Source organism: Lissotriton vulgaris, chromosome 10 (genome assembly GCF_964263255.1).
Source record: "Lissotriton vulgaris chromosome 10, aLisVul1.2, whole genome shotgun sequence".
Taxonomy (NCBI): domain Eukaryota; kingdom Metazoa; phylum Chordata; class Amphibia; order Caudata; family Salamandridae; genus Lissotriton; species Lissotriton vulgaris.
In genome coordinates, this window is record NC_141698.1 from 724,728,496 (window position 1) to 724,756,329 (window position 27,834).

General features: G+C 45.8%; 1 protein-coding gene across 4 annotated transcripts in view; it reads right to left on the reverse strand.

Annotated features, from left to right (window-relative positions):
- Positions 1–27,834, reverse strand: part of SVIL (supervillin) — an 807,080-nt gene that overhangs the window by 662,332 nt on the left and 116,914 nt on the right. For all 4 annotated transcript variants that reach the window (XM_086941586.1, XM_086941584.1, XM_086941578.1 and 1 more), the window contains exon 2: positions 4,508–4,559. The gene's annotated coding sequence lies outside the window, so the exon portion shown is untranslated. The remainder of the gene's footprint in view (positions 1–4,507; positions 4,560–27,834) is intronic.

Consider the following 27,834-nt stretch of genomic DNA (forward strand, 5'->3'; position numbering starts at 1 on the left):
CAGGAGCCGCGTTAGAGTTTTGGAGAAAGGGGGTGTGGCCTCTAAGGACCTCCTAGTAATCCCGCTGTGTGCGACTTACTAGAGGTAAAAGGGGGGACAATTACCCCCACCCCTGGGACTGCTTTGGGACGCTGGCGACCTGCCCCTTTATTATTTCTTTTTATATTTCGGCTCCAGGGACCCCATCTTCCAGGGCCCAGCCTGTAGTGTGAGCCCTAGTGTGAGCCCTAGTCCCACCCAGGACATCCACAGTTAAAACTGTGGTGATGATCTTTGGTAACCTTTCCCCTAGCTTCTCCCCCCCCCCCCCCCCCCCCCCCCATTGGTGGCCCTCAGAGTTTGGCTCACCTCGGTCTTCCGTCGCAAAGGTCAAAAACCTTGGTCTCGGCAAAGGTCAGAAACCTTGGTCTCAGCAATGGTCTCGGCATTCTTAAAGTTAGAGCTATTGGCATTGCTCATGACATTATTTAGGTTTTTGTTTTTAAAACAAATGGCATTGTCATTTACAATGCCAATAGCAGGGCAGGAGGAGAGCAAGCACAAGCAACGAGGGAGCAGGACAGCAAGCACATCCAACGAGGAGGGGGGGCAGGTCAGCAAGCACAACCAACGAGGTGGGGGCAGGACAGCATGCACAACCAACGAGGGGGGGGGGCAGGACAGCAAGCACAACCAACGGGGGGGCAGGACAGCAAGCACAACCAACAAGGGGGGGGCAGGACAGCAAGCACAACCAACAAGGGGGGGGCAGGACAGCAAGCACAACCGATTGGGGGGCAGGACAGCAAGCACAACCAACGGGGGGGGAGCAGGACAGCAAGCACAACCAACGAGGGGCGGAGGGGCAGGACAGCAAGCACAACCAACGAGGGGGGGAGGGGGGCAGGACAGAAAGCACAACCAACGAGGGGGGGGGGGGGGGCAGGACAGCAAGCACAACCAACGGGGGGGGGGGCAGGACAGCAAGCACAACCAACGAGGGGGGGGGCAGGACAGCAAGCACAACCAACGAGGGAGGGCAGGACAGCAAGCACAACCAACGAGGGGGGGGGGGGCAGGACAGCAAGCACAACCAACGAGGGGGGGGCAGGACAGCAAGCACAACCAACGAGGGGGAGGCTGGACAGCAAGCACAACCAACGAGGGGGGTGGGGAGGCTGGACAGCAAGCACAATCAATGGGGGGGGGGGGGCTGGACAGCAAGTACAACCAACGAGGGAGGGGGGGCAAACACAACCAACGAGGGAGGGGGGGCAGGACAGCAAACACAACCAACGAGGGAGGGGGGGCAGGACAGCAAACACAACCAACGAGGGAGGGGGGGCAGGACAGCAAACACAACCAACGAGGGAGGGGGGGCAGGACAGCAAACACAACCAACGAGGGAGGGGGGGCAGGACAGCAAACACAACCAACGAGGGAGGGGGGGCAGGACAGCAAACACAACCAACGAGGGAGGGGGGGCAGGACAGCAAACACAACCAACGAGGGAGGGGGGGGGGCAGGACAGCAAACACAACCAACGAGGGAGGGGGGGCAGGACAGCAAACACAACCAACGAGGCGGGGCAGGACAGCAAACACAACCAACGAGGGGAGGCAGGACAGCAAACACAACCAACGAGGGGAGGCAGGACAGCAAACACAACCAACGAGGGGAGGCAGGACAGCAAACACAACCAACGAGGGGGGGCAGGACAGCAAACACAACCAACGAGGGGGGGCAGGACAGCAAACACAACCAACGAGGGGGGGGGCAGGACAGCAAACACAACCAACGAGGGGGGGCAGGACAACAAACACAACCAACGAGGGGGGGCAGGACAGCAAACACAACCAACGAGGGGGGGCAGGACAGCAAACACAACCAACGAGAGGGGGGCAGGACAGCAAACACAACCAACGAGAGGGGGGCAGGACAGCAAACACAACCAACGAGAGGGGGGCAGGACAGCAAACACAACCAACGAGGGGGGGGGGCAGGACAGCAAACACAACCAACGAGGGGGGGCAGGACAGCAAACACAACCAACGAGGGGGGCAGGACAGCAAACACAACCAACGAGGGGGGCAGGACAGCAAACACAACCAACGAGGGGGGCAGGACAGCAAACACAACCAACGAGGGGGGCAGGACAGCAAACACAACCAACGAGGGGGGGCAGGACAGCAAACAACCAACGAGGGGGGGCAGGACAGCAAACACAACCAACGAGGGGGGGCAGGACAGCAAACACAACCAACGAGGGGGGGGGGGCAGGACAGCAAACACAACCAACGAGGGGGGGAGCAGGACAGCAAACACAAGCAACGAGGGGGGTAGGAGAGCAAGCACTCACCCGAGGACTCGGCAGCTTCGACTTCTTCCGGCAGCGGTCGGGCAGAAAGGGAGTCAGAAAAGCGCCGACATTTTCACATTCGGGGGCGTGGTTTTTGCTGTTGAGTGAAGGATGACATCACAGAAAAACTGCAAAAAACACCCCCGATTCCGAAAAAGACGGGGCTTGAACGGAGTGACGCCCCTCTCCTCCAAAGGCTGGCCTCCGTTTAGGGAGCCAGCCAATGGAGACGAGGGGCGGGTTCAAGCCCCACTCTAGAAAACATTAAATCTCGGAGCGAGACTGCGCAAGTGCAGCCTACGGTCCGAGACCTAAAAAGGGGATTTTTGTGGAAATGTCGTGGAGATTCATCAAGCGGCACCAACATTATTTGCAAAACAAAAAGGGTTTTCCTATGGAAACTTAGGTCCCAACTATAACTACCTACCGGCGACTGACAGTAGGTCATTTATACATTATGAATATTTTTTTTTAGTTCCTTATTTTTCTACCTACACTCTCCCCCATTTTAGAAGGAAATATTTACAGGTTTGTGCTCCTATGCGTAACCCAACTAACACACGATCAACAGGTTAATTAACCAAAGGGCCAAGGAATACACCCACATAGGACATGGCTAACCATTCAACAAACACTCCTGATTCGTTAAGTGTGGCAAACATCTTCTGGGAAGGAGTCGCAGCAGATCAAAGCATGACTTAGCTGGCCAGGTGTTCTTCTTCCAAGCCACCCAAAGCTCATAGGTTTCCCAGTCTAGTCCTTGGGCCCACTTGAAGACATCTAAATTTGACAGCACCTGGCAGTCGTGGAAAGCACGGTAGCAGTAACCCAACATTTGAATAAGCAGAGATTCACATGCCACTCTTACAAAGAGCAGTTAGTTTTCTCAGATGCTCTAGGTGAGACTTCTCCAGATGGGTCGCAGTCTAGTGAAGAACCTACCAGGTTCGAGGAGAGCTACTTTTAAGAACTGCCACTCACCGCAATTGCACATTTTAATAGTTACACAATACATCAGAAAATTGCCTTTTTCAGTTTTTGTAAAGAAAAAAAACAACAAGCTTGGGAGTAAACAGTAGCCCTCTGAAAGGCAAGCCCACAACACAGGTGCATCTTACATTTTCAGTACCACACATAGCCCATTTATTTAATACCAAAGCTTATTCCGGACATCTAGGCTGGGTTTTAGGAAATGGATTCAGGGCACTTTTATCCATTCTGTACTTCAAGACGAATACTGTAATGTGCACGCAAAAACAAAGAATGAGCAATTCGTATTTAAGCGATAAAAGACAAATAGAATAATATTGCGCCTTCTGAATATATATATTGTTTTTTAATGTTCAAAGTTTCCCAACCTTCATCAGGGTAGCCAGTGTGAGCTCGAAGTTATTTGTGCAGTAGCCCATAGCCTTCCTGCCACTCATTTAAAGATCTGGTAGATTTGAAAGCTAGTACAGCAGCGAAGCCTCCCTTCTTAAACCTGCAGGTGGCGCTACATGTGAATGTTGGATACTACTTCTTAGGTTGGGGTGGGAGGGTGGACTCAAGGGACATTATGCACACCTATTAAATGGAGTATAGTCTTACACCTTATTAAACGAAGTGGACATTATGTTTGTGTGCATTACTCCTACTAACCACATTAGCAGCTAGCCTCCCAGCAACCCTTCAAGAATAAGCACGGACTGTGGACCTTCCTACTCTCTCCAGCCCATGTTTTGCGAGTCAAAACCTACAAAGGATGTTCCTGGCATTTCCGGACCCGTCAGCAGTGCGTGGATTGATATTTCAGGGACACCAAGCATTACAATTTAGACAGGAAGTTTAATATGTTTAAAAACACATTTGAAATGGCCTTAAACTGAGCCTGAACATCTTTCAATTCAGAGAATCATGTGCTTTACCATATTTCATTTGTCTAACTGAGTTTGTGATGAAACCCAAAATGTCAACGAATAGCACATTTTTTTGAAAACTTTTCTTTAGTATATATACATAAAATCGGCTGGGCAGGGCAGATTCTCAAGAGGCTTTCCTGGATCTGCTCAGGTTCTAAAAATACAAGTCAACACAGACAAAGAAGATGTATAACATTGTTCTCCTAGTAGGGAATCCGAATCAGTCATCACTATGAAATATCTTTCATATAAGAGGTATTTGTTTTACCTTCGAGGGTCGGCTTCCTCTACCTTTGCGTCCACCATCACAAAATCATCTTCTGAAACCAAAGAAAGCAGGAAGATTAAAATGAATACAATTTCGAGCAATAGGTGTTGCATTGTGCGTAAATTTCACTTAAAACTCTACCAAGAAAACTTTTGAATGAACCAGTGTCTGCAGCAGTCAGTGGAAATAGGTGTGCCCGCTTTTGGTCGCATTATTAATTTCGTCCTATACTTCGGTAAACTTACTTTGGTTTTACACCTAGTGTGGATTGTTTCACACCCAATTTGGAGGTCATTAAGTATGCATCCATATTAACTTTATAAATATGAAATGTAATATCCAGGTATATGGTTTTATTTTGACTTTAAGGTTTAGGCTCGAAGGGTGGTTTAGATGTGCTAGGGTTCAGGGATGGGCAGTACTCAGGGGGATTTTGAATTTGTGTCTATGGCATGAGTAGTTTTGAGGGATAGTAAGGTGTTTCTAGGGAGGGTAGTGTAAAGGTACTATAAGTGTTCACCGAAAGGGAGTGTTTAATGGGTAAAAAGGAATTTTTAGGGTTCAAAGATGGGCAATTAATCCCACAAAAAAATAAAAAAAAGTAATCCGAGCTAATTGTGCATACTGCGGTTTGTCCAATCTAAATATAATAAGAAGAAATGTTCTGGGAACTTTTGATTAGAAAAAGCGGTCATAAAACCCTGGAAACCGCTCTTGGTTACAATAATGGCACTAACCCAGAGGATTCTCAAACATCCGGTGTCAATTATTCATTATACTTTTTTTTTTTTTTTTTTAAACACCTGAACTTGGTACAACGCTCTAAGTCCTGAAGAATTGATTCTCCTCCCACCAACACGGTCACGTTCCCCCAACCCCGCCCTTTCATCATCTCTAGGTATTATTCGTCTAGTGCCGTAGAAAACACTTAGTGCCTGGGTATTCTACAGTCACCACAGATTCCGAAAGGCATTTAAGACAAATCTGTTCTAGTGATTGTAAACGCAAAGATGCAGACCATGATGTATTAAGATTGATATGAAGTGCCCGTGTACCCATACTCATGTCATGTTTCTGTGCAGTGACGCATGCCACAACAGGTTTGGAGCAAGGCTTCAAACCCCATTGATTTCAAACAAGCAACTCCCCCCCCCCCCCCCCCCCACACGTTTAAAACGTTTTACTGCCTCTTACTCCCTGCCAGTCATGCACCTATGAATGGGAGCAGAGGAACCTAAAAGGGAGAGGGGGGCAGTTCTTTGCTAGGGGATATCACGTGCTATACAATACTTTCACACCGCAAGTGCCCCCTCTTTCCTCCCAGAAGCCTAGACTCTTGCAGGCATTTCATGGTCAGACAACCAGCCTTTATATACATTTTCCTCACTGGAAAAAAAACAAAGGTTAAAAAAGGGACAATCACTTGTGACCTAGAGTAACCCGAGAAAACTAGAAGGAATGCATTTTAGTGGTTTTGTTAGTTTAAAAAGTTATGCTTCAACTGACATTTCATTTCGATCCAGCTACACCCTTTGGTATGCTCAATGAATTTCCACTATTCATTTGTATTTATTTATTTTAAACATAAAGTAAGATGTCCATCGGTGTGTGCAGTGTGGGGTTGGATGCAGGTCTGCCAGAAGCCAGGCCCTGCGCCAAACTGCCTCTTGGCGGCCCAGCTGCCCACACACCCCCTTCTACCGCCATGCACTGCTTTTGTGGGCAGCGTGGGGCTGCAAGCCAGACTCTGCATCACACCCCCACATGGCAGTGCAAGCCACCATCCAAAACAGCACATTGCCTTCGCCTGCGAGTGGCGTATGGTAGGTGTAGGGCCTGGCTTGCAGCCAGGGCCTGTACCCAGCCCCGTGGGCACATAACCCTTCACTTTGTTATAACTTTTTATTTTTTTTTAAGTGCTTTGCATACCTACTGAGATTTCCCGTGGGTGTCGCACTAAGCACTGGTGGACCCATAGACCGCACCCCCATTTTATTGTGGCTTTTATTTCAACCTCTGGGGCCATATGCCCCCCAAGACCCAAGGATCCCCTTCCATGCCCCCTAAGATCTTTTATTTTTGATGGTGCCACTACTTTTATTAATTTTAAAGTTTTATACAGCGCTAGCTTGACCCTTAGGTATCGGAGAGCTTTGCGTACACACTGTGAAAAACAGAAGGACATTACATAGTAGGCCGGCAGTAAGGAAGCAAAGCAGAGATAAAAAAAAAAAGCATTAAAAATAAGTAAACAGTGCATCGGAGGGGGATAGAACAATAAAAAGAACAAGCATTTGCAATGCAATAGGTCTCGCATTAGGAAAGTTTGAGCTATTGGTATTGTAAATGACAAATTTGTTTTTATGTGTTGGTTTTGAAAATAGCGAAATTAATAGCTTTGTCATTTACAAAGCCAATAGTTTTAACTTTCGCAAATGTGACACCTATAGCATTTGTAATGCAATATGTACTGTATTAACGTGACTTAGATGTATTGATATTACAAATAACAATGGCTTTAATTTATTTTTAATAATTAATACTTAAATAAAAGTTATTGTAATTTATAATGGCAATAGCTTAAACTTTGGTAAATAACTTGTGAAGATTATGTTCAGTGTATTTTATTGGGACTAAAATCCAAGAACAGAAGTGAAATATTAACATCTTTTTGTGACATTTGTAATAAAGCTTGAAACATTCAGAGAACATATTTGAACCAGTTGTTGTTGAATGGTTGCACAGATTGATGCTGTGGTGGCGACAAGTGATGCTGTGGTACCGCATAGTAGTGATGTGGTGCCCCTGAGTGATGCTGTGGTGGTGCTGAGTGATGCTGTGGTGGTGCTGAGTGATGCTGTGGTGGTGCTGAGTGATGCTGTGGTGATGCGATAGAGTGAGTGCGAAAGATAGATAGAGGGAGGGCAATAGATAGAGTGTTGGCGATAGAGTGAGTTAATAATTTTCTGCTATGGGCAGCGTGATCCTCAGAAGCATTCCCCGGGTAAAGGGAGGCTTTGTGTGAGCCGCATTCCAGGCAATATACAGTGACAGTATGACTAGAGGCAGAGAATGTGATGAGAATTGCCAACCCGCAGGCCTCCATTTTTGCTGATGCGCATGAATCTCAGTAATTAGTCTGCACACAAGGTGATAAATGTATCCCCTTAGCCGTAGCCGTTGAACCACTGGCTCTATGTGTTGCATGCATGCGTTAATGTGGGAGTCTATTTTGGCCAGCAGGCGCACTCAACACAATAAATATGAACTACTATTACCCAATGTAACGGTACTCAATTCATCCACCTTAGAAGCTGGAAGTGTGAGTTGGTCTTGCCAGGATGTGAATTGATGACCTTCATTCCGTAACTGCAGATTTATGCAGCGAGCATTTAAAACACAGAAAAATATTTCTGTGAATGTGTGTGTGTGCATATGTGTGTGCGTGCCTGCATGTGTGTGAAAGAATTAGCACTAAATAGCACGTGTGTGAGTTGATCCTGCCAGGATGTGAACTGAAGACCTTTATTACATAACTGAAGATGTCAGCAGCGAGCGTTTAAAACACAGTAAAATCTTGCTGCGAATGAGTATGTGTGTTTTCCTGGTCGGGTGTGCGAGGCCTCCTTTCAAGTAGGGTGGGAGAGCAGGGGAGCCAGTAAGTGGGAGGGAATAGCTCTTGGCATTGCTGGGTGGGCGAGGGAGCAGCAGCCTTTGGTGTGAGACAAATGTTGGGGTGAGGAGGGAGGGGGGAGAGAGTGCACTGCAGAGGAAGAGGCTGAAGGTGGGAGGGCAGGGGAGATCGCGAAAGGGTGAGAGAAGAGGCATGGGGACGGGGGAGAGCATTCCTTTGGTGTGAAGCTCTCGGCATTGCTGTGGCGGGTCTGATGCGATAATGGAGGCGGCTCGGGGAGCAAACAGCAAGCGCGTGCAAGGGCACATGCACTCGGCGTAATCCGCCGGTTTCAGCTTTCCTGTTTCCACCTCTATATGTCTCGAAATCTGCAATGCGCAAGCGCATTGGCAGAGGTCGAGACCTAAAATGGTGTTTAACATAGTCCGGTCACCAACTATCCTTGAATGTCGAGAGAGGAGTCAACTTGGATATTGAAGTCTAGGTTGCGGCCAGCCCATCACAATGCGTGGGTGAGCTCCCAACTCCATTGCAGAGTGAAATAGACATTTTTAGCCTTCATTTCTCAAAAGCTGCTGAACTTATTTACACCAGACCACAAGACACTTTCTGGGTCAAGATTTAGCTTTCTGCCAAATTTGGTGTAGCTCCATTCAGCTGTTTGTGGTATCGCTTTTCAATTTTCCTACAGAAAACAGCATGAGCAAAAACAAACATTTTAGGACCCAGTTTGACGGATCACCCTCAATTTCCAAGAAGAATCCGAGGTGCACGAGACTGGAAAGTTTTGTGAAGATTCAAACTGTGGCAAAGGTTTTAGCAAACCAGAAAGTCCATTTTCTATAGGAACGCGTTCCCAACGTCACTGAGCAGCATATTATATATCTGCGTGGTAAAGGCAGTTTACCACTCTCTCTGCTCCTAGCAAAATCCCCATCCCCAGATGTTGTGCACACACAAGCAATGTTGTATTACTCACACAGCTGCTAATTAAAATCAGGGAATTGCACTTTAATTAAAAAAAACACAAGTTCTCGCAGCTTTAAAAAAAATATATAAAAACAGAGCAAACACTGCACTCCAAGCTCTAGGAAGGTATGAACTGCGAGCCAATTTGAGATGCATCCATTCTGTACGAAGCGGTGTATTTCCCAAGTCGCCCACTAAGAATAAGTTCAACCCATGTGTAGATTTAAGAAAATGCTATACTGAGCAAATCAACCAGCTTGTCACACTAGAGAAAAAGCCTGGGGTTTGACCTACTCAAAAAGGCACAAGTCTTCAGCAGCTTCAGGTAGGATGAAACACTAAACAGAAAACTACTTTTTATAGGCCCTATCAACATTTTAACTGGTACAATTTATGTATTTTCTGGCATTTCACATCAAATTACACCATTTTGCCATTTGGCATAATTAGGGGTGATCATTCAAAAAAATCCTATCATAGGAGCACTTGAAGAATCTGAATCTTGAGGGGGCCTGCAAAGGCAAAAATACGCAAAGACACACACACACACAATTAAGTGCATTTCAAATAAAAAGCCACTTACAAATTTGAGATTAACAAATGTAATGTCAATTACTTTTTAAGATATGTAACCTAAGAAGATACTGGAAGCTATTTTACAGTCATTTTAATTGCAGATTACATATTACACACACACACACAGTAAGCAAGAGGCAAGGAGCACTTCTAGAAGCAATTTGAAAATATAGATACTTTGTTTTTGCAAAAGCGGAGTTTGCTGGTTTATAAACCAATATTCCTAAAACTACTGTCCTTATACTCGTGTGTAGTAACGGCAGACAATCAATGTCTTTGAAGTGTAGATTGGGGATAACGGGTAAAATAAAATAAAGTGTGCCTGAATTACAAATATTTTGTTGACTCTTACTCATGCATTCCAGGAGTACTTGTGGCTCATTTAAGAAATGCAGGAGTACTACAATAGTAAGTCACACAACAATCATTTGAAATTAGGTCTTGCATATCAGTCTTCTAAAGTGTCATTACAGAATGGACAATATGGAGTGGCTGAACGAAGACATTTCCATTTAACATAAGCGTGTCAACTGGTAGAATCCAGACACTAAACGTCGGAATTCTAGGTTTGTATGTGCAGCCAGAGTAGACTTATGTCAGAGTAGCAGATCTGTCAAGTTTTTGCCTAGAGCTCCCGGATGAACAAAATTGAATATTTAAAAAGGCACAGTAAACATGCTAATGTACTTTTCCATTTGATTGACAAAACTCCTGGGCAACAGAGCACCCTTAATAGGATAGGAGGTAAAGGGGAATGCCAAACGTTACAAATCTTGGGAATTAAAACCCCTTTTATTTCACAAAATGAGAAAAAGCAGTTCCTATGGAGTGCAAAGAGTGATTTCTGCCTCAAATTTAGGAGGTGAGGTTTTAAGTACTGGACATGGGGAAGCACAAAAAAAGACCTCAAGGCGGTCCAGTATATAGAATAATATATTTTCAGGATTATTGTGGGGGCGCAGAGGTCTGTTAGCTGCAAAGGTCAGAAAAAAAGCAGACCATTGATGCAGAGATGAATTGGCTCCATTAGTAGGGATTCAACACCAAAAGAAGCATGAAGACAATTGGGGACATTCCCTCTCCATTCTTTTGTACCCTATCACAGGCCAGGTTTTGAAGGGAACTCCTAGGTTGCATCACATGGGCTACCAAAAAATCTTTAAGGGAAAGATTAGTGGGGAGGGGACAAGCTGGCACTTCATACCGGATCAGGTCGACCATGCAAATTCTCATATCTAGCAAGGAGGCATCCATTAGGATTAGTATAATAAATTAATACGGTGAAACACGCAAGGAGAGTACACTTAAGAAACAGGACAGAGGTAAGCATCAAGAGACTCAGAGTGCAGGACTAAAGACTGTAGCCTAATTAAACAGAATAAGCTGAAAATAGTGTAAATCCCCATTAGAGGCCAAGTTTGCTACACACACACACACACACACACACACACACCACCACCACCACCACCCCCCCCCCCCACACACACACTTGATAGTCCACCTTTTCAACCCACTCTGCCTCAGGCTGCTTGGACTAAATATGTTTTAGCTGCAAGAGTCAAGTAATAACCAGCACTGGCGTTGCCAATAGGTCTCGCAGTAGGAAAGTTGGAGCTATTGGTTTTTGTAAATGACATTTTATATTTATGTTTATTTATTTATTTATTTATTTTGAAAGTTTTATATAGCGCGAACAAGATCTTCGCAGATATCAGAGCGCTTTACAGAGGGGGGGGAGCATGTATACGCAGATACATCAATCATGTTAAAGGTACATTGAGGTGATAACATAAAACAATCAATAGGTCGATTTCAGAATCGAAATAACAATACAAAGTGTTCAACAAGTAGTACAGATGAGTATCAAGTCTTTGTAGTTTATCTCCAGTAGTCGTTCAAGTGTATTTAGCCATGAGGATCGCTTTTACTTCTTTCTTGAAAAGTATAGTAGAGGTGATGAGCCTGGTTTCAGGGCCAATAATTTTAACTTTAGCAAATGTGACACTTACAGCATTTGTAATGCCACATGTTTTGTATTTACGTGACTTAGATGTATACATCTTAGTAATATTAATGTTTTTTTTGTCAATTAATATTGAAATAAAAGTTATTTATACTGTATAATGGCAATATTGTAAACTTTCCTAAATACCTTTTGTGAATATTATGTTCAGTGTTTTTTTTGGTGAAGAATATCTAAGATTAGAAGTGAAATCTTAAAAAAATGTTGTGGCATTTGTAATAAAGTTTGAAACATTGAGCGAAGATTTTATAAATAGTGGTTGTTGAATTTTTGCATGGATTGATGCTGTGGTGGTGCGGATAGATGTTGTTGCCTGGGTGTGCACAGTGCCGGTGTGTGTATGCAGTTTACTGAGAGTAGAAACACCTGTAAATGTCTATCAGTAGACTCTCTTTCATAGAGCGGTAGCTTGGTAGAGCAAATCCAGAACATTAACAGTTCCATATAATTATACAAAAACGAACAATTCCCAATTTCATCCGGACAAGAACTAAGCTATAGTATTGTGCAGCGGAAAAGTGCATGACACACAGCAGCCCCACAATTTGTGAGCAAAACACATTTTGCAATGAATAGTGATAGACTCCTCAAACTCATCATGAGCCTCTGCAGCTGCTCATCTGCTGCAGACTCCATGGGTAGTGTCCAGGCCCACTCACGGTGCATGGTCCAAGTGGATCTGTGTGTACGCAGTCTGCAACCCTCGTGTTTCCAATTGCCCATCTAGGGGTCTACGACAAGGGAACTAGGACATCCAGAGATGTGCTACAGAAAAGAGATTTGTTTTTAAATGTTCTGTAGGAACTATATAAAGACGAGAAACGGGAAAAAAATTAAAAATAAACGAATTAGCGAGAAAGGTGTTGAAGGAAATAAAGTTGTATGGAGGGCCGCAGTGTGTTCTGATCCGGCAAGGTCTGTTCCCAGTAAACATGAAGTTTTAAATGAAGACGAGGCACGGAGACAAAGTGAAAAAAGAATGAGTCACCAACACGTACCTGATAATGCAATTGGGGGAGGAGAAGCCGCAGAACACACGCTGGGCGAAGCCCTTTGATGTGCTGTGCGGCCGTGAATGCGCGTGCTTGTTTGGTCATGTGATTCACGTGAACTTAATAAAAACCGCAGCGCAAGAAGCCCTTGGTTTGACGAGGATTTAGAGCACTTGAATTCTCGCTCCGCTCAATGCGCTTGCGCGCATTGATAGGTCGCGAGACCTGAAAAGAACAGAGCAGGAGATTAGGCCTGAGGTCCTTATAAGAGAAGGGAACCCAAGGCTCTGTTTCAAGTATTATATAGATTTTACTCACTCATAAAAGCAGGTCTGAGGCAACAAACCCAGGCAAATGCTTTGAAGATGCAGAAGAGCTGCTCTGCATTAAAGCAAAAGACAACACATGCAAAAAAGTGTTGAAATGGGCACTCTAGAATGGGCAGTGTTAAGTGCAAGATGGGAGCATAGCAAACTACATGAATTTCGCACTGGAAGGACCCACTAGGACTGTGGTAGTAGGAAGGGAATTACTAAGGCGTACTGCCACCCGATACTTGCCATTGATTACATGTGCAATAAACAGGCTCCAGAGGACTTTGGCGATGCTCATATGGATTAAAGGTTATACGCAGTGTGAACTTTATTATGGCAAGAGTGCATGTGCGGTTGGAGTACCCAAACAATGCATTGAGATGGTGAAGCATAATTTGAGCTCTAGTAGATTTGGTTTGTGGGTAGCTTGAAAAACTGGTCAATAAATGACTAAAAGTATTCACACATTTTGTCACGCAGGACTGCACTGTGTCTTGTAACACGGACAGGCTGTAGGGTGCATTGCTTGCACAGTGGATCATCGTGACAAATTTAGATCTGCAGCAATTTGTGAGGAGCCTTCACACATCAAATCAAATACTTTCCAGACCAAGTTAGATTTCTAATTAGAGCAAATGTGAAAGGATGTTGACACTTCAGAAAATGTATTGATCAGGCAAGGAGAGTATAGATATATATCATGGACAGTATCTCATATCTGAAATAGATGGATATATAGATATTATACACACAGCTCTATCGATAGACCTATATTTGACGGGGCCTTTGGAATTACTTTTCCAAAGCGTTCTCTGGCTTATTTTGGACTTACCACAATTGTCACATTTCCCACCACCTTCTCTATAATTGGCAGATCTAGAATAGTTTCTAGCTGAAATAAAACTTTTTTCAAAGAAGGTTTATGGCTTAAAGTGCCTCGCTCGGTCACCGAGGAGTTCATGCTCAATAAGGCACCATACATTCAGACACTCCCCCTTGCACTCTACATCAATTCCGTCAACCACTGACTAACTCTTGCATACACCCACCTACACATCTGCAATGAAACTCAAGCATATGGACAATAAATTAAAATAATAAAAAGTACAAAAAGAAAATGGTCATACATATTCAAAGCGCAGTGGTATCGTACAAAGTATATTATTGGTTTAAAGATTAACAGCTGATACTTTTAGAAGCAATCTGTTGGCCACCCTGGATCAGTAAAAGTAACGATACACACTTATGCACAAAGCTGGCCCCCACTAATTCCTTAGGAATCGGAGTGGGATACGTGCAAAATAAAGTAACATCTATAAAACTCTGACAGGCTAGTGGTTTGGATGTGCTACTGTGAGCTAGCCCAAAAAAAATTTCTGAGGTTAGTAGTTAGTCTATATTGCAATTTTTTGCCTAATATACAGTCCAACAAAATTTGTAGGAACCAAATAACCACATTTAAGGATAATCTAATATGGTGCCTTCAAGTTTTCTACTAGAAGATCTACTCTAAAGGCTTCAGCTACACCCCTAGCTGACATTACTACCAACTAACTTCCAACCAAAACCTCAGAGGGGAGAAGATCCCCCTCCTGTGTTGGATCAAAATGTCTGGACTTCCTCCTTCGTTAAGTCAGCCAGGTGGTCCCAAATTAGCTGCACTGTGACAGATAATTTATCAGTTGCAGATTTTCCTCCCCATCCTTCCTTCTCAGGAACTTAGTCAAGCACTCCTAATTACTCTTTATGCGGGTAGGTCTTTGTTCACTGTACTGGGGAGCAAAATAACCAACTTGTCCGAGCAGGGGGACAAAAGACCTGCAAACCATTTAGGAGCAGAGCCAAAGAAATACGACACTTTTATGACTAACCATCAGATGTACATATGTTGGACCCTGCATATTCAAACTGTGTGCGTGTTTCACCCCAGTTTGACACTTCGCTGGACTTTGTAGGCGCAAGTGGAGAAAAACTGCACTTTCAGGCATATTTTACCTATGTGTATAATCCAGTGCTGGATTGCAGATTTTTCAATAGCTAACCCACCTATGAATATCCACCGATATTAGAAGGCCTCCAGTACCTACTCAGGCAGGGTCTCTTCTGCGCCAGGCTAGCTGTGTGCAATACTGGAATGAGCACAACATAAGTATCACAGTAAGGAGACCCGTGTGCACACATTCTAGTGTACCCAGCCAAGCTCCTCTTATCCTAGCTGCGCCACAGGGGCCTCATCTTAAAAGCCAGACACTGGTGGTGCATGTGCACAGTCTAATTACCATGAAATTAGAGACAGTGAAACTGCCCAAGTAAAGGTCCAGAAAATGAGTGATCAAAAGCAAAATATCTGGGCGGACTAAATAGGCAAGACCTATTTTACTATGCCTAGAACATGGGTCGGTGTCCACCTTAGTATTACAGCCAAAAAATTAGAAACATTCTCAAACGACATCCTGTGTGTTCTCCATTTCCGGCCAAAGATCACTATCGCACTAATAAACGTGTATTCAAGAACAGTTGGATGTAGCCAGGAGTCAAAAACTCTTGACGACTTTCCTTTGTAGCCACCATCCCAGATGAGTATATGATGTTTATAGGAGGGGATTTTAATTGTCAGTATGAACCATTAGAAGGCATGTAGAAGGACAGGCCCTGTGAAGATCAGTACTGGGCCATCCCAGAGTCCACTAGTCCTTTAGTTAAAGTTTGGTCCCCTTTGATGATGCAGATGAATACTTTGGTCTTAAATCACTCACTAAGGGCATGCCTTGGAAGAACAAAGTCAGATACCCCAGGGAATATTGCCTTCAATAGAAACGAGCGAGGCACTATTACATTACTTTAGTTGATTTAAAATCCTGGCATAGAGTACTCGACTTAAAGGTCAAGTCGCGGCATGATGGTGATCATAATGCCCTTGTATTGGAGCTGCACGAGTTAAAACCTTGGAGTGTCCCAGGGTCACAGGCACCAACTGACGCTAGGCTGTCTCTCCAATTGTAGGAAGAAAGGCCAGACGGCTGATATATACCAGACACAAAGGCTAGGGTCCCTGTATGAAGCCATTATCCCTGTCCTTTTGAATGCAACCAAATCTGTCTCTACTAATGGCATTACAATTGATCCACAGATGGTAGCCCTGAATCATATTAGGCCAACGTCGACCCTGGCCGGTATTTTCTTTCCCATGAAAACTATCAGTCCAATTAGGAAATCTCTGCAGACCTGGTATAATGGGCAATGCCGAATGGCTAAAACAGCCTTGATTTTAGCTATCAAGGCCAACGACCGCCCTTTAATTAAAACAGAGCGGCCTATCGTTCAAGCATTGGGGATGCGAAAAAAGGCTGGGAAAGAGACAAGTGGGACTCTGAGAAGTTCACAGAGTTCCCATGACATGATGACCTTTTGGAAGGTGGTTAACACAGGTACTTCTTAGGCAAAATCGCTGATCGAACCAAACTTAGAGGTAGAAGTGTGGAGGGCCCATTTTGAGCCCCTCTACACGAGGGCTGAGACAGAGGATGGCGCAGTACTGGTTGATAGCCTGACTGCACCCATGACCAGTCCCAGGACCAGCGACGTTATCCAGACTAACACTTAGAGATAACTAGTGCCTTCGATAAAATAGCACCAAGTAAGGCGCCAGAACTGGATAAGATCCATGGGGATCTATTCTGCAGTGAACCTTCAATCTGGGCACCTTATTTATTTAATGCTATCCTGCAAGGTATGAAGATTCCCGCTAGTTGGGCCAGAGCCAAAATCATGCCGAGAGTGAGAGAGTGAGAGAGTGTGAGAGTGTGTTGGCAGCCTCAACCTAGTATTTGTAGACCTGAAAAATCAGCGTTGATCTGGTCCCAAGAGATAAGTTCTGGGCAGTTCTCTGCAAGTTGGGGGTTCCGGTATATCCTATATCTTGAGGCGGCTGCATGAAGGTAACTATGCCCAAATCAGGTATGGCAAGGAAGGAAAACTCACAGCCCCCACTCCTGTAGGAAGAGGTGTCCACCAGGGAGGTGTCCTCGCCGCGACCCTTTTTTGCCTGTTTTTAAATGGGTTAGTTGATTTTTTACTCCTAGAGAAAAATGTAGACGTCCCTAAGCAGGCAACACACAAAATTCCAGCTATGATGTTTGCCGATGATACTCTATTGTTATCAAAATCCCCCATGGGGATACAGAGGTTACTCAAAAGATTTGATGCCTTTTGTAAAGAAAGAGGGCTTGAGATAAACCTCCAAAAAACGAAAATGTATCTGCTTTTGACTATCTTGGCATAACCATCACAGAAACAATGGATTAGGTGGGTTCCAAAATCAACAAAAAAAAAATCAAACCTGAAATTAGCACAAACAGCAGGGGGCCTAGCAAAGTTTTTTCATAAATCCAGTCACAAACCTGGGAGTCCTGCAATAGAAATATTCAAGGTTCAAGCCAGGGGAGCTGCATTGTACGGTGCATAGATGTGGTGTCATCGTTGTCCTGACAGTCTTACGAAGATAGAAAACACCTTTCTCAGACAACTGTTTGGTCTCCCTCGGAGCTCCCTACTTGTGCTGCTCCGCTTGGAGCTAGGGGTAAGGGCCATTGCTGAAGAAGTTAATCTTAGACCTATTTTATTTTGGCAGCGTCTATGGGCTACCTCAGAATTTGTAGATTACAGGGACGAACTTAGGGAGGTGATGAGCTTACCAGGGACAAGATCACCCTGGCTCTCTCACGTCGACATACTTTATTGAATATGGGACAGGGTAATCTCTGCGACAACCCAGAAGAGGCATGCGCCACAGTGTCCAAGAAAGAACCAAAGGACTGTTACTGGGAGCACAAACTGGCTCAACTCCAGAGTAATCCCCTAGTAGGCAAGTTAACTGCAGCTTTTTTTTTTAATTATTAAGGATCTGTACAGCCTAGAACCGGCATTGGACGACATCAAGCAGGCAGGAGCCAGGAAGCTTAACCTCCAGTTTAGATATGGGGTGCTGCCACTCCGCTCCTTCACAAACAAATGGGCAGGCTCACAAACCCAGGGTTGTCTGGCTTGTGATTGTACCATAGAAACAGACTCATTTGTTTTTTGTTGCCCATGGTATCTCAAAGTAAGAAAACAGTGGCTGGTCAGATATGTAGAAACTTGGGAACTAAGAGCTGTTCTGAGGCCTATAAGATATTGAAAAAGGACACTAGCCTCCCCATAGCTTATTCGGTAGCAGGCTTTCTATGCTTTATGTGGTGCACTCTTCGAGTATTCCTAAAAACAAAAAAAACAAAAAAGAAGAATTAAATGAATGATGATCTAACCTCTGCTCACCCATTGTTTAACAAATGTAATCCAAAGGAACCAACGCTTCAATCTGGAATTATTGTTACGGTCTATTTTATTTACTTCCAATAGATATTTACTGTTATACCGGATGGATGCCTTTGAGAATCGAACGTTTATACCAGAGTAGTTAAAATGTTGATTCGTTAAATCTGGCCTGGAGAATTGTTGGCATATTTGGCACATGCACTTTACAATCGTCATTATTACTTCCTATTTCTGATAGCTGCAGTGACTCATATGAAGTGAACCTCCTACCATTTAGATGCAACATTGATTGTACTGTATTTTATAATGTTTTAGGCTTAACTGGCTATGCTTACATACAATTATAGAAATTGGGTATATTTGGCCTTTTCATATTTAAAGTAAATGAAATGTGTGCTATTTTATCTGTGCTTTTATGGTCAAACTTGCCGAAATAAAGTTAGGATTGAATTGAAAAGTGAACAAGACACCAGTATATTGTCCAACAAGACAAAAGTGGAAAAAAATGCGGTTTCAAGTCACCTTTGTCTTCTCGAAGCTCAGATCTCACTGCTAAATGACGTAAATTGTTCTTTGGGTGCCAATGACCAACTATAACTGACTGGGACAGTCCCATTTTGCGATACAAGCAACTGGAGTTTGGTTTCCTGGGAAACTCGCTGGTGCTCGCCCATTCCAGAACCTACTCATCCTACATGGACTTAATTTTTGTATAATGTACATTTTCATGAGAAATGCCCATATCCATACTAATATTATAAAGAGAGCCCAAACCTTTGAAGCGGGTAATCGCAGGAACCACAGCACCAATCTGAACACCCAATACAGAATTGCAAAAGGCAGTATCAGCAGATGGACATAGGCTATACAGCAGCCCACCATATACATTATAAGGGGGAAAGAATGCTAGGGGAAAAGTAGTCCGTTGTGGGCGTTCTGCTGGAAAGCCAGGGGCGTGTGGATAGAGCGATGGGCGCAGCCTGCTGGGGCTACGAGGGGGCGTTGCATTTACCATTGTTGTGGGCGTTGGCCGTTGGCTTGATGTGGGGCGTGTAATTGCAGTCGGATGGAGCGGAGCCGTCCCAATAAGAGTGGGCGTCGTCCCAATACAAGTGGCTGTTGCCTTAACCATTGTTCTGGCCGTTGCCTTAACCATTGTTCTGGCCGTTGCACGTAGACGCGATGTGGGGCGTCTAATTGCCGTCGGCTGGAGCGGAGAGTCAGGTAGAGCGCACAAACACGTTCGTGTCTGCAGCGGACACAAACGTTCCCATATTGCATTGAGGACACAGCTTCACAGTGGATGCATTTTTCTGCGGGGGCTGAGCCGGGTGATGAGGCGATTCAGAGTAAGTTTTAAAATAAATTTGCCTTGCAAATTCAAAACATTGCAGACATTCAATTTCATCCCCAGACAACGTCGGGACGGACTGCTACTTATAATATATAAATAACTACACATACATGCATGCTGGACTACCAGAAGGTGCTGTGAAGCCGTACTAAACGCAGACTCTGATACTTGATGACAAGTAATTGTTAATTAGAACTGGTATAGTGCAGAGTTGTAAACCCATAGAAGGTCGTGACTGCTCCACTCGTCACCCGTGGAGATCATAGTGTAGAAAATAAATAACTTACCCTAGCATAGTGCCAGTGGCGTAACAAAATGAGGCACGACTGTAGAATGTGAAGAGGCGCCCCTCAGTCTCCAATATCTCACAGATGTTCACTGCCCTTAGTCTTAATGCCTCCCAGCCCAACCTCCACTCCCCAACACCCCCCCCGTCCCCCCCCACTCCCACCCCTGCAGCAGGGTCCTTTGTTAAGCCCCAGCACAGTGCAATGGAATCACATACCTGGGAGACAAGTGTTCAGAGAGTAATCCCCCCATACATACCGGTTCCACCAGTTACTCTAAAGAAAATGAATGTTTTACCAACTTTATACAATTGCTGCATCCCCTAGAGAGTTGGTCACAGCAAGAAGGACAACACACTCCCACAAGAACCCTACGCTCATCTCAGACTGATACAGACACAGGCCGACAGACACACACACACACATCGACACAAAGACCCCTTCCCGGAGAATTACAACGGATTCTCCCACCAAGTTCGCCCATACAGAGCTACCCGTACATTGCAGCCCAATATGCTAATCCCCTTTACTTGACACATGCCAACGTGTTTCTATGCACAAATGCTCGCATTCCCCTAATCTTGATCTATCTCCCACCGCGCACTTCGAACACATCTTTCAATGAGAAACCTCTTCATTTCCTAATATATGACTATGAGCAACAAATAAAACCGCGGATGAGAAAACGCCTTGGCTTCGGACCAGGGCTGGATGAGGGCCCGAGGCATATCGGCAAAGGCTTGGCTGACTTACTCAAGCAGCCTGTCAAATAGTCAGTGTGCAGTTTACCAATCACAGCTCGAAAAACAAACATGACCAGTGCAGGCACGAACAGGAAAAAAAACGAGAAACAATATAAAAACCCGCTAAGATGTGTGGAGGAGCCCAAGTAACAAACAGACAAGTACACTACAGTTTTAAGGACCCGGAGGCTTTTTGCGCAAGAGCATCGCTCCACAGGGCGTTACCATCAAGAAGCGCGCGCACCCTTTCACTGCCAGATCCCGAGGCGTTATGTTTACTTAAACTTGCAACACTGGAGGTCTGCACGGAAATCAGCAATTGTTACTTTAAGCACCTGAGAAGAGGTAACGCAGATTTACATTGATGCATATATCCAACTAGAAAGGAAAGGAAGCCAAACTATGTCAACATAACGTGTTATTAAACAGTGTAGGGAATATTCTATTTATTTAGCGGAGGCAGCACATGTCTGCACGTTACGTTATCCTGCTGCACAGGGCAGCCACAGTTCCTTTCGAGATGTCCAGATTAAACAGATAATAGAGGTCACTGCACAGGGAGCGCTTCTGGTGCCATCTTACCCATGATACTCTTCGGCATTGCTTTTCAGTCAACTGATTATTATTTTTTTTTAAAGGGCAGGGAAAGGTCAGACCGAATCCGTGCTGCGTGAGGGCCACAAACTGCAATCCCGGTCTTGGCAGACCGTGCTAGAAGAGGAGTTGGGGAGTCAGGGACGGCGTCTACAACAGATACGGGGTATCAGTAAAAACGACGAGCAGACGTGACTGAGAACATTAAGAGTTCTGTGGCAATCAGCCGCGCATTTAATATTTTGGTAAGTGCAAGAGCGGAGAACAGTGAAGCCCGCCATCAACGCCGGCCAGATGCGCGGCCAGTTTTATACTGCTTTGAACCGATCACAAACTGACGTAGAAGCAGTGACTTCTGCCCATGGTTGGAAACTATTCGAACTCAAATAAATGGAGGCATCTTATTCAACCAACATGGAGGCACAACCAGAAAGTAGGGAAATCAGGATACCAGAGCTACGAAAACCACCAGATGCAAATAGACACAGGATGTATGCAGGCACAGGCCGTGGTTGCTTCGATGCATGAACACACCCGATGCATTGACGCTTCTGTTTGCATACGCGGGTTACCTGGTTGCACACAAGGATGGCTGTGGGTGCACACAGTGGTGGGTAGGCAGATTGGGTGCAGGTGCACAGCTGGGTGGACGGAAGCATGGTTTTAAGAATGGCTGTGGGTTGAAGGGCGAGTCATGTCGGTGAATGTGCTTGGTGAATGGTTGACGTGCGGGGATGGGCCACTGGGTGCACTATGTTTAGTGGTAGATGTGTATTGATGAAAGATAAACAGGTTAGTAGTGTAGGGGGGCAGGTGAGAGCAGATGGATAAATGGAAGTCACTGCACAGAAAATGTGATTCAGTTTCAATGATCTGCTAATGAATAATACGTATTCTATGTCAAATATATTGTAAAGCAGCTGGAGTTTTCAAGCACTATTTTGACACACATTTCCAGAAAGCCTGCCCGGACAGCATTCTTAACCGTAATGTTAAAGGAATGACCTCAGGCGGTCATCTGTGCCCTCAGCTACTCAAGCTGTTGCAAACTCTAGTGACAAGGAGAAAAGTGCTAGAAATTATAGTAGGAGCTAAAAAGAATGCACATAATGAAAATGGCTTTATTTTCTTCATACAGCCCTTAACTCTTTGTAAAACAAAATGCATCTAAATATTTACTTCTGGGGAAAATGGGCCAAACAACTCCCAGAACATAGCACTCCACTTTGTCATGGAGTGCCATCCAGCAAATCTGCCAGCTCAAGGGGTCAGAAAAGGCATGGTGGAAGACCACTGAAAACCACATTGAACTAAAGGAAACAAAGCACTCCCAATCTGAAGTGCAGAATCCACATTGTGACCTGGACATGCAACAAAACGCGTGGCATCACCGCAGATATAGGACTACTGTCTCATTCTCTGGTCGAGTCACATAAAACACTAGTAACAGAATGTCGTTTTTGTGAATCTTTTGTAAGACCTGATCTTTCTCTTCATCAGAAGAGAATATGGTCTGCTCAGTCAGTCTTCGCGTGTAAAGTTTCACTTTAATGTGAACCCAGACCTTGTGCTTACATTGTGTTGAGTTGAGTGTAGCAAATGGATTGCAGTGGGACAGTTTGTGATAAGGGTCGGAGTACTGGGTCCGGGGGGGGGGGGGGGGAGGGAAGAGTCTATTCTGGATGGACTGTGGTTTAGCACAAGATGAAGGGAACATACAGCTTCCCCCAGATACCGAAAGTGTACTTACTGACCAGGTCTCCAGCCACCGGTATGCACTCTGAACCGAAGAAGGATGGAGAATTGGCACCCATTAGAAAGTCAAGCTAAGCAAAGGCCTGCTAATCAATTATGCTTAAGAACTGGTATTGGGCGATTGTAGGGATGAGGGATGGGACTACAGTTTGTTCACAGAGAGGACGTTTGTCAATTGGCTTTGCTGAAGCAGTAATACAGCCAGATATAAGGACCTCACACTGAATTGTGCCCTTGTTTGATACTCCTGCTTGGAGCCAGCATCACTGCCATCCGCTGTGAGCCACCACTTTGCACAAAGCTGTATCTGAGAAGCAGTCAGAAAACCACATTTGAAAGAGACCCAAACCAGTTTTGAAACCACAGACAGATGATTCACATCCAACGTGATGGGATCTAAACCACCTTACTTTATTTCAGCTTCAAGGTTTTGCTGAACAAGGAAGGGACAGCACCATAGAGTTCTCAAATTACTGCTGTGTGGCCAGGGTTGCTTGAATGACCGCGAGTTTCCCCAGAGAGGTGTGTGAGTGTGTGAGTGTGTGTGTGTGTGGGCGGGGGGGGGGGGGGGGGGGGGGGAGATGGGGGAGCATCTGAAGTCTGCATTTTCTGCTCAATGAGTGGAGGGTCTGTTAAGAGCCTTGAAGCCTATATGCCTCCTGTTCCTCACAAGAGAAACAACCAGTGGAAGAGTCTACTGAAAGGAAGCGAAGCCATGGAGATACCCATTTTGTAAAGTGGTCTTCCTAAACTGTTCCTGCTGTGAACCGTTGTACCCAAGGCTTGGAGGTGCCAAACAGATCATTTGGAATCCTGCAGTGTGCTCAAGAGTGACACCTCCGACGTCAGAGTCGGAAATCCCTCACTAACAGAAGCTGGAGGCCACTATTGCCACATCTTCCGACCCTTCTGCACATGACCTGGGAGGTCAATACTGACAAAGTGTGCCGCCAGGTGAGCCTACTGAGTCAATTCACCCACCTGCTACATTCCAAGGGAGGTCACTTCCGCGGCCCATGCAGTGCAACATCAGCTGCCACAAGAGCAGGAACGATGAACACGCCTGCCCAGACCACCAGAACTGCGCCTACCTTGAAACTGGTCGGGACTGACTTTTACGCTCTTGTTGCGCACAGAGAAGAAACCTGGCAAAGGATTTGAAGACTTGCCAGGTGAAGTAGAATTTGTAAAAGGTGTTTGAACAGATATGCTGTGTCAGGGGCCTGTAGACATTTGACAACTGATAAGGGGGGAGGGTAAGAAATGGTACAGAGTGGAGTAAAGAGTAAATAAAAACGGCAAATGAGATGGAAGCCCTGTAAAGGCCAACCTAATTGAGCTATGTAGTATTTCGTTTTGCTGTGAAGTTAAAGTACTTTCTTTTACCTATAGATAAGCGCTAGACTGGAGAACACATGGAGGGTCATTAGGATGACGGGTGGATTTAGTCCGCCCGCCATCCTATCGGAATTCGGGACTGCCCGCCATAAGGGCGGGGGTCCCATTGGGGGTATTAGGATGAACCCGCCACAGTGGTGGGCACATCTTGCATTTTTATCATTGTGGCAAGCGGTGCTCTCAGCACTGCCCGCCACAATGCTAAAAATGCACATTTGCTTTTACATTAACAAAGCGGCAGGCACCGCGCGGTGCCTGCCGCTTTGTTAATGTAAATGCAGGGGGGTACCACAGGTATCCCCCGTGTGCACCCCCCACCTGTCATTCACTCTGGGGGCCCGCAGGAGGCCCCCGAAGTGAAGACCGCATGCCTTTCCGTGGCGGCATTGCCACCACGGAAAAGCATCTGTTTTGGGCAATGCTAATATGGCTGGCGGTGTCTAATAGACACCGCCACCATATTAAACCTTTTCTGCCCCGGCCGCAAGGCGACTGGGGCGGAAAAGCGGCGGACCGTCTTCCCGTCCGCCGCGGTCACCCGCATCATGCTAATATGGCGGGGGTGATTAAGGGTAGGATGGCGGGCGGATCGACCCCACCAGGCCGGCGGTGGCTACCGCCAACCTGGCGGGGGCGATCCGCCTGCCATCCTAATGGGCCCCTTTGTGTCAAATGGTAGACTGCTGAGTTTATTGCTCTTCTAACACAGAACCACTGAGAAGCTTAACTGCTCGCCTTGGCTACTGTGAGACTAAAGCGCAGAAGCATTGTACTTGGCCCAGTTTGCGGTCTAATAGCAGACGCAGGCACAAGGGCACCAGTGGCAAACAACCTCAACCACCATGGCTGGGCCTTGCTACCGCCTGCCCTGTGGTCTCCAGGAAACTGCGTATGACAAACAAATATTTCACTTTTATACCCAAAATTTACCTAGGAACACATGTATTAAAATATGATTAACTGTATATAGGTCTGAAAAGAAACTAAAGATACATTAGCAAAGTCTGGCACTTTAAAGCACTTCAACAGTCTAAAAAACCCTTCCTTTACCTACCTCGGAGTACACTGAAACAGATCCGGAAAAAATATATGAAAAGAAAGCTTGCAATCTGCTCCAGCCCTACAGCGTGACCATCTGTTATCCAGCCTTACCCAAGATCCATTCTTCAGCTAATAACATCTCCTGACCTGAACATAAAGAGGACAAAGCGAGGCCGGGTTGCCATTAAGAATTGAACAACTAGAACTGCCAGTTGAATATTTATAGAGGTTTCCGCGAGGGCCTCCCCAAGCAGCAGCCGGCATTGCAGTCAAACTCCATACGTGTTCACAAGGACTGCGACAACACTTGCAAGGTTTGTGCAACGCGTGAGAGCTGCAGCAAACGCTACAATTGGGAGCTGGTTGAAGGACAGCAACATCCAACACAGGACGGGGTCAGGACAACATGCACTCCAACAACCGAATTGGCTTCTACACAAAAGGCTTTCTTGGGTAGCGGGCAAATGTGCAGGTGGGAGACGGGCTTTAAGTAAAAACTTCCACAGTGCTCTTGGCATAGCATCTTATTTCTGGTTACCTACTTATCTATCAAAATCTAACCAGCAAGAGGGTAACCGCATAAACAGCACTGTAATAATGATCTACGCCAGCTATGGCTAACCCTGCAGCAGTATTTGTGATTGTATACAATATATAAAAAATCTAAAAATAAAAAAAATCTAAAAATAAATAAATAGAATAGAGACAGCCTTGCATCGCCCTACCTAAGCACCCACCTCCGCCATCGCGGCGCCCTTCCTATGCATCCACCTCAGTCATTGCAGCGCCCTACCTGCGCACCCACCTCCGCCCTTGCAGCGCCCTACCTGCGCAGCCACCACCGCCCTTGCAGCGCCCTACCTGCGCAGCCACCACCGCCCTTGCAGTGCCCTACCTGCGCACCCACCTCTGTCCTTGCAGTGCCCTACCTGTGCACCCACCACCACCCTTGCAGCACCCTACCTGCGCACCTACCACCGCCCTTGCAGTGCCCTACCTGCGCACCCACCTCCGCCCTTGCAGCGCCCTACCTGCGCACCCACCTCTGTCCTTGCAGGGCCCTACCTGCGCACCCACCACCACCCTTACAGTGCCCTACCTGCGCACCCACCACCACCCTTGCAGCGCCCTACCTGCGCACCCACCACCACCCTTGCGGCACCCTACCTGCGCACCCACCACTGCACCTGCATCACCCAACCTGCGCACCCCACTGACCTACATTAATCACTTCAGATCTAAGCATTACTACCCCAAAGACCTTGCCAACTTGTTAAAAGCATTTAATGATTCTCCTTTAGATTGTTATCCCAACAAAGGAGGTCTTCCGATCACAAACACTGTTCTTTAAAAGGGTCTGATCTGGCTGTGCATTCAAGGCACGGATATGGAAGCAGTTAAAGCAAAGGGCTTTCGCAGCACCTTCACTGCCACTCTTCCCAAATCTAGGTGATGTGAGCAGATGTTCCAACTGGGTTCAAAGTAAACCATTACAGTTCTAGGTATCAATTTAAAGGAAGTCAACATACAGGTAATCCCTTGCATTTTGAGATCAAGCAGTCCGTCTCAAATCCAGTTCCAATTTGAATATTGTTTGAACAGTAAAAACACAAGCATTGGCAAAGCTAATAGATCTAGTCTTTGTGAGGTATTGGCTAATGGGATGGGTAACTAAAAAACAAAAATGCGCAAAGCTTTTTTTTGTTAGGTCTCGCCTATTATATACCACGGGGATAAATAGGCGAGATTATAGTAAGGGGAAAGAAAAGTCTACCTAGCCTGCGGATCGCGCACAGTTCATGTGAGCTATGAGAGTGCACAGAGCCAGCCACTTCACACACCACCATTTGTCTGAGCCTTGGCATAAGACTTCAAAGTGCGCTCCCGCTCCCCCGCCACAGCAATGCCGAGAGCTTGTTTGTTTTTGCATCCATTTCGAGGGGAAGCTGTGTTTTGTTCGGCGTTCTCTGCACCTTTCTCAGTTTATTTTCTGGAAGAAAGTGAAAGCCTATCGTGCTTGTTTACAGTAGCATTGCTCCTCAAATGCTGTTGCTGTGTTGCCATCTCTCTAGGGACACTCAGCTTGAAAACACTTGACTTGCTAGCTGCAATGCTACATCCGCTATGCTTTGCCTCTAGACACGTTGATCCCTCGCAGACTGTGCTGACTCTGCCCCTCCTGATTCTGAAACTGACCAACGCAGTCACCACGCAGTCTCTTCTCGGTCTTATGATGTCTGCCCTACCACCATTTACTTCGGACCCTCACACACCCTCACTCACACCCCATTACCCTCACACCCTCCTCACCACCCACACACACCCTCCTCACCA